The sequence below is a fragment of the Rattus norvegicus genome, chromosome X (assembly GCF_036323735.1).
Source record: "Rattus norvegicus strain BN/NHsdMcwi chromosome X, GRCr8, whole genome shotgun sequence".
In the NCBI taxonomy this organism is placed as follows: domain Eukaryota; kingdom Metazoa; phylum Chordata; class Mammalia; order Rodentia; family Muridae; genus Rattus; species Rattus norvegicus.
Window position 1 is genome coordinate 14,813,659 of NC_086039.1, and position 9,690 is coordinate 14,823,348.

The following is a 9,690-nucleotide window of genomic DNA, read 5'->3' on the forward strand; positions in this document are numbered from 1 at the left end:
AACAGAAATTCAACTTAACAACATCTTTGGGGGTTCCTTGTCTCATAATCTTGTGTCAGGGCTAGTTTCCTCCCTTTTTAATTTTATCTCATTTTTATGTTCCTTATATATGTTTTTTCTCATTTTACTCTACAGGTCGATTGTGTATATCTTAGGACTTTCTTTTTAGTATTTTAATGGGATTCCTAAATGAGTAAATGAGTGGGTCTCTGTTTCTTGAGACTTATCTTGGACTCTTTCCTCTCTGTTTGTTTTGTCAAATCCCTGTGTTAGTTTTTGTTTTATTTTATTTTTATTGCAAAGAAGTGTGTTTCTTTTTTTTCCAATGAGAAATAGAACTGGGTTGGATCTGGATGGGAGAGGAGGTATGGAGGAGTTAGGAGGACTAGAAATGGAGGGGCAACCCTAATGAGGATATATTATGTAAGGAAAAAACAATTTTCAATAAAAAGAAAAAGGAAAAGAAAACAAAAAGGCTTTCAACAAATGAGAAGAGAAGGCAAAACAGTCCAGATAATGGAGTTAGCAGGGTAGAGCATGAAAGCTTGTTCAAGGAACTCTTTCTGACTCTCTACCCATCCATGCACTGTTGTTCTAAACATTCCTCAGTCTCCCAGAAGCCACCCAAATCCTTCCTGCCCCCATTTGTCTTTATTTTATTATGTGTGCAAATGTTTTGCCTGTATATGTGTTCATGTGCCACGTGTGTGCCTGGTACCTATGGAAGTCAGAAGAGGGCTTTGGATTCCTGGGAATTAAAGTTCTGAATGGTTCTGAGCCACCAATGGGTACTGGGAATTGAATCCTAGTTTTCTGCAACAGCAACACATGGTCTTAACCCATGACATATCTATCTAGTACATTTGCGTTTCTTTATTACCACTTATGTCCCTTTCCCTCAGCTTTAACCGCTTGCTTTTTTTTCCCACTTTCTAATTTTAGTGCTGGCATGTTCAGCGAGTACCAACACAGCACATGCACTGACATCTTTGTGCCAAATAGTCTACTCCTCGATGAGCCTTTTCTTCTACATGCATGATCTTAGTTACTCTGTTTGTGACTCTTAGGCCCTTCCTTGACTCTTCCTTGTTATTTTCACTCTTCTTAAACTGTTAATATTTCCTTCTATGTCTTTAATCACATATTCATATTTTCACTGCTTTTAGAGACAAGTAATAACGGTGTCCTCTTTACCGTGTTTTTCTGAAATGCTACTAGTCTATCTCCTTTTCCAACTTCCTCATGTTTCTAGAAAGCTCAATATATACCTGCCCCTACCCACCTCTAATACCCATTCTGTCTGCTAGTTTCTTGTAATCTAATTCCTCTTTCTCATAATCAGTCTTTTTCTCACACTGCCTGGCTGGCTGTATGTGCTTCAAGGCCTTACCAGGGACCATCTACACGTTTGCCATTCCTGTACCAATTGGCTGTACAAATGCTTCTACTTGTCTCTGATCCATTTTTCTCCCATAGTAGTAAGGGGCTATATTCAGTCCATTCCCTAAACATCTGTTGCTACCCCTGCTTTGCTTGATGTCCGTGCTAAGAAAATACAAATAATGTCTATTTCTCTCTTTAAAGCATTTAGCCATAGGTACAAATGCATATGTTGATGTGTTAGTGTCAGAGTAAAACATGTGCCATGGACTCCTGGGAAGATGAATAGGACATGAGCAATTGAATGTGGGGGTTGATGGGTCTTTAGTGATGACCCTGTTTGTGTTTTGTGTAAAATGGTTGCTCAGACACTCAGTGAGTTGAGTCAGCTAGCCTGGTAAAGTAGGAAGATGAGTGAGATGATCAGTCAAGAGGCCATGGTGGGAGGGACCTAGAGCTAGTGAGCAGAAAGTAAACATGAAGGTAAAAGAGAAGAAAGTCCTGAGAGAAGCCAATTGTTTCCTTCTAGCTCCTGCTCCACACCATCACAAGAAGGAGGGCTTTGAGTAAAGGTCTATTCTGGTCACCCTGCTGTTTAGAAGCTCTCAGTTGCTCTAAGAGTGCCTGCAGGATAAAACAGAAAACAATCTGAGCACGAGGCTCTGCCAGGTCTAACTGTCATACCTCCTTGTTCGTCACACCTGCCAGGCAGGCAGCATCACTCTAAGCCAGTCACTGGTTCTTGACCTTGAACTTGGGAAATGCACAGAGGCCTGGCTAACACAGAGATGGCAGGGCCCCAGCCTAGAAGTTTCACCTTTCCTCAGTTTGTGGTAGGACCAGAAAATTTTAAATGCCTAACAAATTTCTGGGGATGTTGATGATAAATACTGGGCCCACCATCAATGAAAATATAGTAGCTTCTTAAATTGGGGGTAATGACCCTACATGGGAGCATATAACTGAATATGGGAATCGTGAAAAAAAGGCAACATTAGAAAGCTTCTGAACATGTGATCACCAAAAATTAATTCAAAGTCAAATGTGTAACAAGTGTGGGGTATTCCTAGCAATGCTGCTCTTGTTGGCTCATGCACCTTTACTGCAGCCTTGGTTCTAAACACACCAGAAGCACACTTTGCCTTGTGCATGCCTGCATGCCTGGCAGTGCCAATGAAAACTGTCAGAAACACCTCGGCTCACATTCAAGACTATTACGTTATGAATTGTAGTGTTTGTCATGTATATACAAGAATTTCTTCTATTATGGAAACATAATGGTTTAATTACAGAAAACAGATTTTTAATATTTTCTACTGTCATTCCTCTACACATAAGTAGCAAATGAGTATATTTTTAAATTGCATTGTGTTAGAATGTTTGAATGTAAAAATTGCTATTTGACTTGATGACTTAAAGTTTCACACAAGATTGTATGATGACTTTTGGCAGAATTTTGAACGATTTCTGAAATGGCCTCAAACAGAGTTGTACTAATTTATTCTATGTATAATTTACTTTACATAAGTATGTGAAATATAGTCCTTGGCACTAATGGTTATAAAATCAAAATATTGGTCAACTTTGAAACATCTATGTCCCAGGTATTCAAATATTGAAATATTTGATTCTTTGCATAAAAACAAACATATCTATCTCATTAATATAAAAGTTTGCTTTTGTCATTAATAAGTGGTCAAACCATGTATATGTTAAAGGACTGTTTTTTAAACAAAATTCTTTATGGTTTATTAGTATTAAATGTTTCATTAGTGTGCCTATATTAACAGCTGTGTCCTCAGTATCAACTCTCCCCTCCCTGATTGTGCCTCTGCTAGTAAGATTTCATCATGTTTGGAGGGAAGTTCTAGAATACTTCTAGACCAATTTTCCTCAGTGGCTCCACACCCAAATTCAGTCTCTTTGCTAGCAGTTATTGGGCACCTCCAATAAAAAACATACACTAGACTAAATTTGATTTGACAAGACAATCCAGAGACCAGTAAAAAAAAGTTCAGTGCTGAACCCCTGACACCAGTGTGTGTGTGTGTGTGTGTGTGTGTGTGTGTGTGTGTGTGTGTGTCCTGTATTAATATGCTGATGTGCTGCCCACACTGGGGACGACCCTGAGTGGTCTCAAGGCTCCCAGAGAAGGAGAATCCAGAGAGGCAGGAACCTGCAGTTCTAGTCACACGTCTGAAGAGGAGGACCAATGGTTAATAGCGTTGATGCATGAGTCTTTCCTCTACCTACATCACGCATTTCTTAAATGCCACAGTAGAACTCTTTAAAAAAAACTCTGGGCTGCCTCCAGCAAATAAGACACGCTTGTTTCTGGATGAATGAAATGAGTGCCAGTGTGTCCAATATGTTTTTTTGCTCCCAAGTTTATTTAAACAGAAAAGGCCATGACAGATAACATCTGCGCCATATACATTTGTCACATTTAGGCCCCGTTTCTGTTAACGCGCAGCTTTTGGAAGCACATTCCGTAGTTGTCCATCATCTTCTGTTATCCTCCCATTTTTATCTGATCAATTAGGAGGTATATTTTGAGCAGCCAGCCATTAGGCAGTGAGCCCTGTATTTACCTACTCGACAGAGCCTGAACCTGGGCATTTCTAAACAGTGATTTTAAAATCTAAAATATTAACTTTATGTGGACATCAATTTCCCTAAAATAAACTTTAAAATTAAAAAGGAAAAAAGAAACCATAAAATCAGAATAATAGAGACTTAAAAAAAAAAAACCAACTTCCACTTTGCTCTTTTCCACTTGCAGCAGCAATAGCTAGCGCCACTTTGCCATCTAGTGTTGTGGGTCAGTATTACCTGTGGCAGAAGCAATGAGCACTTGTCTCGCTCCTTTGAGTCTACTGATGCTCACAAAGTACAACGCTGCAGTGCTGAACTGTACTTCCAGTACCCAAGATCCTATCTGAAAGAATAATCAGTCTTCCTATTCTTCTCTTCTCAGTGTCTAATAAACAGCCAAGTCCTCCTGAATTCAGATTGCTTCTGGGTTGGTGCCCTTAGAACGGAACCCTGCCATGTGTTATTAAAGTGCCTGCCGTCCGAATGCTCAAGAGACTGAAGAATGGTGAGTTTGAGGCTAGCCCAAAGTACATAAAACAGTGATACACTGCTACACAAAAGCACCACAAGGGCCTCTTCTTGGATGGAGCTCAATGGTACATCCTTGCTTAAAATGTGCAAGGACCACAGCAAACACACACACACACACACACACACACACACACACACACACACACACACACACACACACGGGAGAGAGGCACCTCTCGTTCCCATCTGCTGGGAGACTCCTTCTAAGATGAAGGAGACTGTGAAGAGCTGAAAGAACAGCTGGAAACGATCTTTGTCTCAGCTACAATTGTCAGGAGCCTAAGTATGGCCTTTGAAGAGGACCCGCTGCTGCTGAGGACCCAGCCTGCCTGTAGGCTACACGCTCAGTGAGTGGAACATTCCCACCAGGGTTCAGGACCTTCATCTTCACTCTGCTAGCTGTAGGAACTTGAGACTTTCTGCACTTCAATTCCATTGTTGGCATCAACTGGGATGATAACACTAACCTATGCTGCCTACTCTGCCTTCAAATTCCTGGCCTTAAGGGGTTGGGGATTTAGCTCAGTGGTAGAGCGCTTGCCTAGCAAGCGCAAGGCCCTGGGTTCGGTCCCCAGCTCCGAAAAAAAGAACCAAAAAACAAAAAAAAAAAAAAACAAAAAAAACCCCAAAAAAACAAATTCCTGGCCTTAAGGGAGCCTCTTGAATAGCTAGGTCAACAGTCATGTACCACTGTGCCAGTCAAGACCATTGCTCGACTCTTTCACTCATGGCTCAGTATTTGCAGGATTTCAAAGCACATTTCTTAATCTCCCTTTTGCCTCGATTTCAATATGTGTTTGTTTATAAATATCCAATACCTAGTCTGTTGGGCACACAGAGAAGATCATTTTAGCACATTCTCCTGCTACATAACAAAATCCAGTAATAATCATGAAATGAAACTAATAACGGTAGTGACCCAAAAGAAACACACATCATGAAAATATTTTGTTTTATGGAACATGTATGCCAGTCAAAAGCAAAAGAAAAGCAACTATTACCATGAAAAGGAGAAGAAATTGGATTAATATTTTTACTTGTATGGATGTATTTCTAAAGAGAAATAGCCTATATAAGTTGAAATTGTCCAACTAAAGGAACATTACAGAGTTCTGGGGTTGACTTGCACATAGAAGGGCACATCTAAGCATCTCAGGTTCTGTTTCTTCCTTCTATAGTAATTGTATTCAATACTGTCCTGTGAGTTCTCTCCTTCTCAGTCCCTCTTCTGCCCACCCAGAGCTTGTCCCCCATCCTCTAATAACTATGTATTTATGAACACATGATTTTGAATCTTCAGGTGAGGAATGATCGGCTGCTAACTGGCAACTTTGATGTTTTACATCATTTTAAGAGAAATAATCAGCAACTTGGACCTTCATTCAGAAACATGGCTGCTCTCCGGAATCCCTCTCGAAACGTTTTGCAGCATCAAAAGGAAGAATTGTTCTGAGCTGCGCCTGCGCATGACTATGGGGGTGCCCCCTGGGAGTTGTTTGGCAAAACTGTTACTTGCTTCTTGGTTCTCAGATCTGTTCCTTGTCCTTAATGTCCTCCACTGTGTATCACAAAACACGCCATTTACCTGGCCTCTGGCAGGTTAGACCAATGAAGGGCGGACCAAAAGAGTGGCAGGAGAGTGGAGGGAAGAGGCCTGGCTATCTCTCTCCCCACTCGCTGCCTCAGGCAGCTGCTCCACAGAGACAGATTTCCTGAAAAGTTAATGAAGCCGAGGCTCCAGGGCCTCTCACTTGCATAGGCCTCTGCCAATGTCCTTTGTGCATACTTTTGAACAGCTTTATTGAAATATAATTTACGTGCCATAAAATTCACCCATTGTGCATATATGGTTCAATGGTTTTTACTAAATTTATCGAGTTGTACAACCATTGCCACCATCCATTTTTAAAATATTTCCATCACCACCACCACCACCCACTAAATTCCCCTGTGTCTGTTTTCAGTTATTCCTGGCTCCCAACCCCAGGCTTTAGTAACCACTAATTTGCTTTCTGTCTCTATGGATTTGCTTATTGTAAACATTCACATCAATGACATTGTAGTATGTGGTCTTTTGTAACTAGTTTCCTTCACTGTGCCAAGTATTTTTTAAGGTTCATCCATGTAGGAGTGGACATAAGTGTAAAATTGCCCAATACTGTTTCATTTACTAGATATTTATTTTATTAATATAGTCACCAATTGAAAGACATATGTTTGACTTTGCACTTATAAATGTGTGTCTTTTCTAAAGAACATTCCCAAGATCCTCTAAGCTTCAGGTCTCTAAATCCAGAAGCTTCCCCCATCTCTGTGTCACTAGCCCTGTGGCCAGTAACCTCAATGAAAAGCTCTTGTGATCCTGCTTCCATTGGGATCCTCTGGTGGTCCACTGTCCTTCAACATGGGGTAGAATTAGAGTCTTCACCCTACCAAAGACAATGTGCCTCAAAATTTGGGATCTTTAGCAGGGCATCATAGCTCATGCCTTTGATATCAGTGCTCTGGAGACAGAGCCAAACAGATCTCTGTGAGTTCAAGGCCAGCCTGGTCTACAAAGTGAGTTCCAGGATAGCCTGGGCTACATCGAGAAGCCCTGTCTCAAAACAACAAAACAAACAAACAAACATACTGCTGAGCTTGCAGATAACACAGCAACAGTTCTGACAGGTGATGACAGAATGGCTGAGCAGTCTTGCCATCCTTGTCTACCAAGAGCATTATGGAGCAGAGATAGATATGTCCGCAACAATATGTACTCTCCAATGGCAGCAGCCATCCTTGGTATTCCCCTTTGATGCAGCAAAAACAGGCAATGCTGGTGTGTGGAGAAGGCAGGGTAGGTGATCATATGAGGCCAAACCGTACTTCTGTGGGGCTCAAGTAGCTTCACTGGGGAATTCATGCTACACATACCCTGGCTTGCCTGCTTTGGAAACGGATTTAAGGCCCCATTAGGATACACTGCCAGTTTGTATAGAGTAGGTCTGTAGAGGTAGACTGCTATAGTAGGAAATCCAGTGCCTCCTTGTCCCTTCTGCTTGATAATGAACCTGCTCTAGGAAAGGACCAGTCTTGGAAAGCAGAAAAGAAGCCCTTGGCATTGGCTTCTCATCTTTCTAGCCCTGTCCTGGTGGGTAGGAGGGGCCAGTGCCTTTCATTGGAAATTGTTTTTGCTTTCAGCCCCAGCACTATTATTGTTTCTGCTGGGTGGAGGCCCAAGAGGAAACAGACCATTAAGAAGGCCTCTGGTATCATTTGGTCCCTTTTGGGCTGAGTGGTCCCTGCCAACAGCAATCATTCTTCACTCACACCCTGTGGTCCTTTGCTTCAAGCAGCTTCTCCCCTTTTCCTGCATGATTTCATGGATCAGCATCTTCGTTCCCATCCCCCAGCTCTGACAGAGGCATTGGCAGCTTCCTTGGACACAAGTGGGCTCAGAAGCTCTCCCTGAGTTGCAGAGGTGATGGATTGCCTTGGAGTTATCTTGCCTTTCTCCTAGCAGCAGACACCCAGCTGACAGAGGGACAGACAGAATGTTGGCAATAGGTGAGCCTGATGTCAGAAACCCTGTATGCAGTTTGTTTCTGAGAGCCCGTCTAAATAGTGAAGAAGGGCATACAAAGAAGGAAATTGGGAATCAAATGGCTGGGAGGATTACAAGATTGATTTCATTCTTGCTGCAACTGTCAGCTGCTTGGGGAATCTGAGCCCAGGCCTCAGCTAGAGCTGAGGAGAAGCTAAAGACAATGGCTAATAAGAAAAATGCTTCCCCCAACCCCGCCTTCTAAGGCCCACTGCAGTTTGCTCTTGCTGGAATAGATTTCACTAAGCAACTCTGTATTGAGTCTCATCATTTACATCTTCATTAAATATTAATCTGCTCTCCTGCACTGGATTGTGTGGAACTTTGCTGAGTGTTCACCTCTGCTTTGGGCCCTCTGATCTTATTGAGATGTCACCATCAAACTTAGTCTAATGCACGGGACAAGCACAAAAGTACAGGAGTCACTAGTGGTTGTTACTGATATGATAACAGGACATTATGTAGTTTCTCAAGGGCTTTGCCAGTGAATTATCTATCACTTAGACCTTTGCCCATGAACATGCAAAGCACATGTGGAAAAGTTCTCAGCACCCATGTGATGAATTGCAACAGTCTATAACTCCAGTTATAGAAACCCTAATGCCTTCTTCTGATGTCACTGGACTTCTGCATACATATAGTTGCATACATACACTTGGGCACACACCAAATAGGCAGACAGACAGACAGACAGACAGACAGACAGACAGACAGACATCAAAATATTCTGCAGTGTTTTTAATTTGGGGACCACAGATCAGTTAGGTTTATAGCCATTATAAATACTTAATGAGTTGAAAGCCAGAAATTACCCCCATTTTATGGATGTGGAAGAATATCACAAGGTAAGCAATGGCTTGAAAATTGGCATCTTCCCCCAAGTGACAGCTGATCACACATTTTGTGGGGGCACAATAACAGCAAATTGAGTTTGGGTTTTGTTGAAATATTTGAAAATGAGAGTATTCACTTGCTGTACTAATTTTAGTCTTTTTTGTATGCATTTAGCTAAACTCCTAACTAAAACAGCTCCAGCATTAGGGATACTTCTGATGTAATACAGCAAGGATCCTGAGATCAGTGGTTTCAGGGTCGGTTTGGTGACTCCATGCTAGCATGAGGGAATTAGGCTTTCTCAGTCCTCTTACTCTGTCTGCTCTGTTGAGTATTCACTAGGTAAGTAGGCTTGTCCCACCATGCTTGCAAAATGGCTTCCAGAATTCCAGGAATGGAATGTAAATACAACCAATGTCCAGCAGAAGAAAGGAACCTTCTCTATCCAGGAAACTTTTTTTTTTAAAAAAAGAAACTTTCTCAAAATTCTCATTTGTCAGACCACATTGTCCAAGATTGAGTCAGATACTCATGCTTGGACTGTAGGAGGGGCAGGAGGTTGATATTTCAACTGTCTAAGATTGTTCTCTCCCATCTACTGTGGAAGAGGAAAAAGGCTTTGTCCCTCTAACAGTGTCTATCACACTTAGATTTAACTTTTACAATGAAGGTCTTATCTGTAGCGGTCTTTTCTACTTAACAAATTGTAACCATCAGAAACCAACCACCAAGCACCAACCCACCCCACCTATCAGTGGCCGAAG

General features: G+C 41.7%; 1 long non-coding RNA gene across 2 annotated transcripts in view; it reads left to right on the top strand.

Annotated features, from left to right (window-relative positions):
• The window catches only part of LOC120099251 (uncharacterized), a 92,199-nt gene extending 83,800 nt beyond the window's left edge, over positions 1 to 8,399 (top strand). For both annotated transcript variants that reach the window (XR_010061651.1, XR_005498321.2), the window contains 2 exons: positions 4,358 to 4,480; positions 5,807 to 8,399. This is a non-coding gene — a long non-coding RNA (uncharacterized LOC120099251). The remainder of the gene's footprint in view (positions 1 to 4,357; positions 4,481 to 5,806) is intronic.
• The last annotated feature ends 1,291 nt before the right edge of the window (positions 8,400 to 9,690 follow it).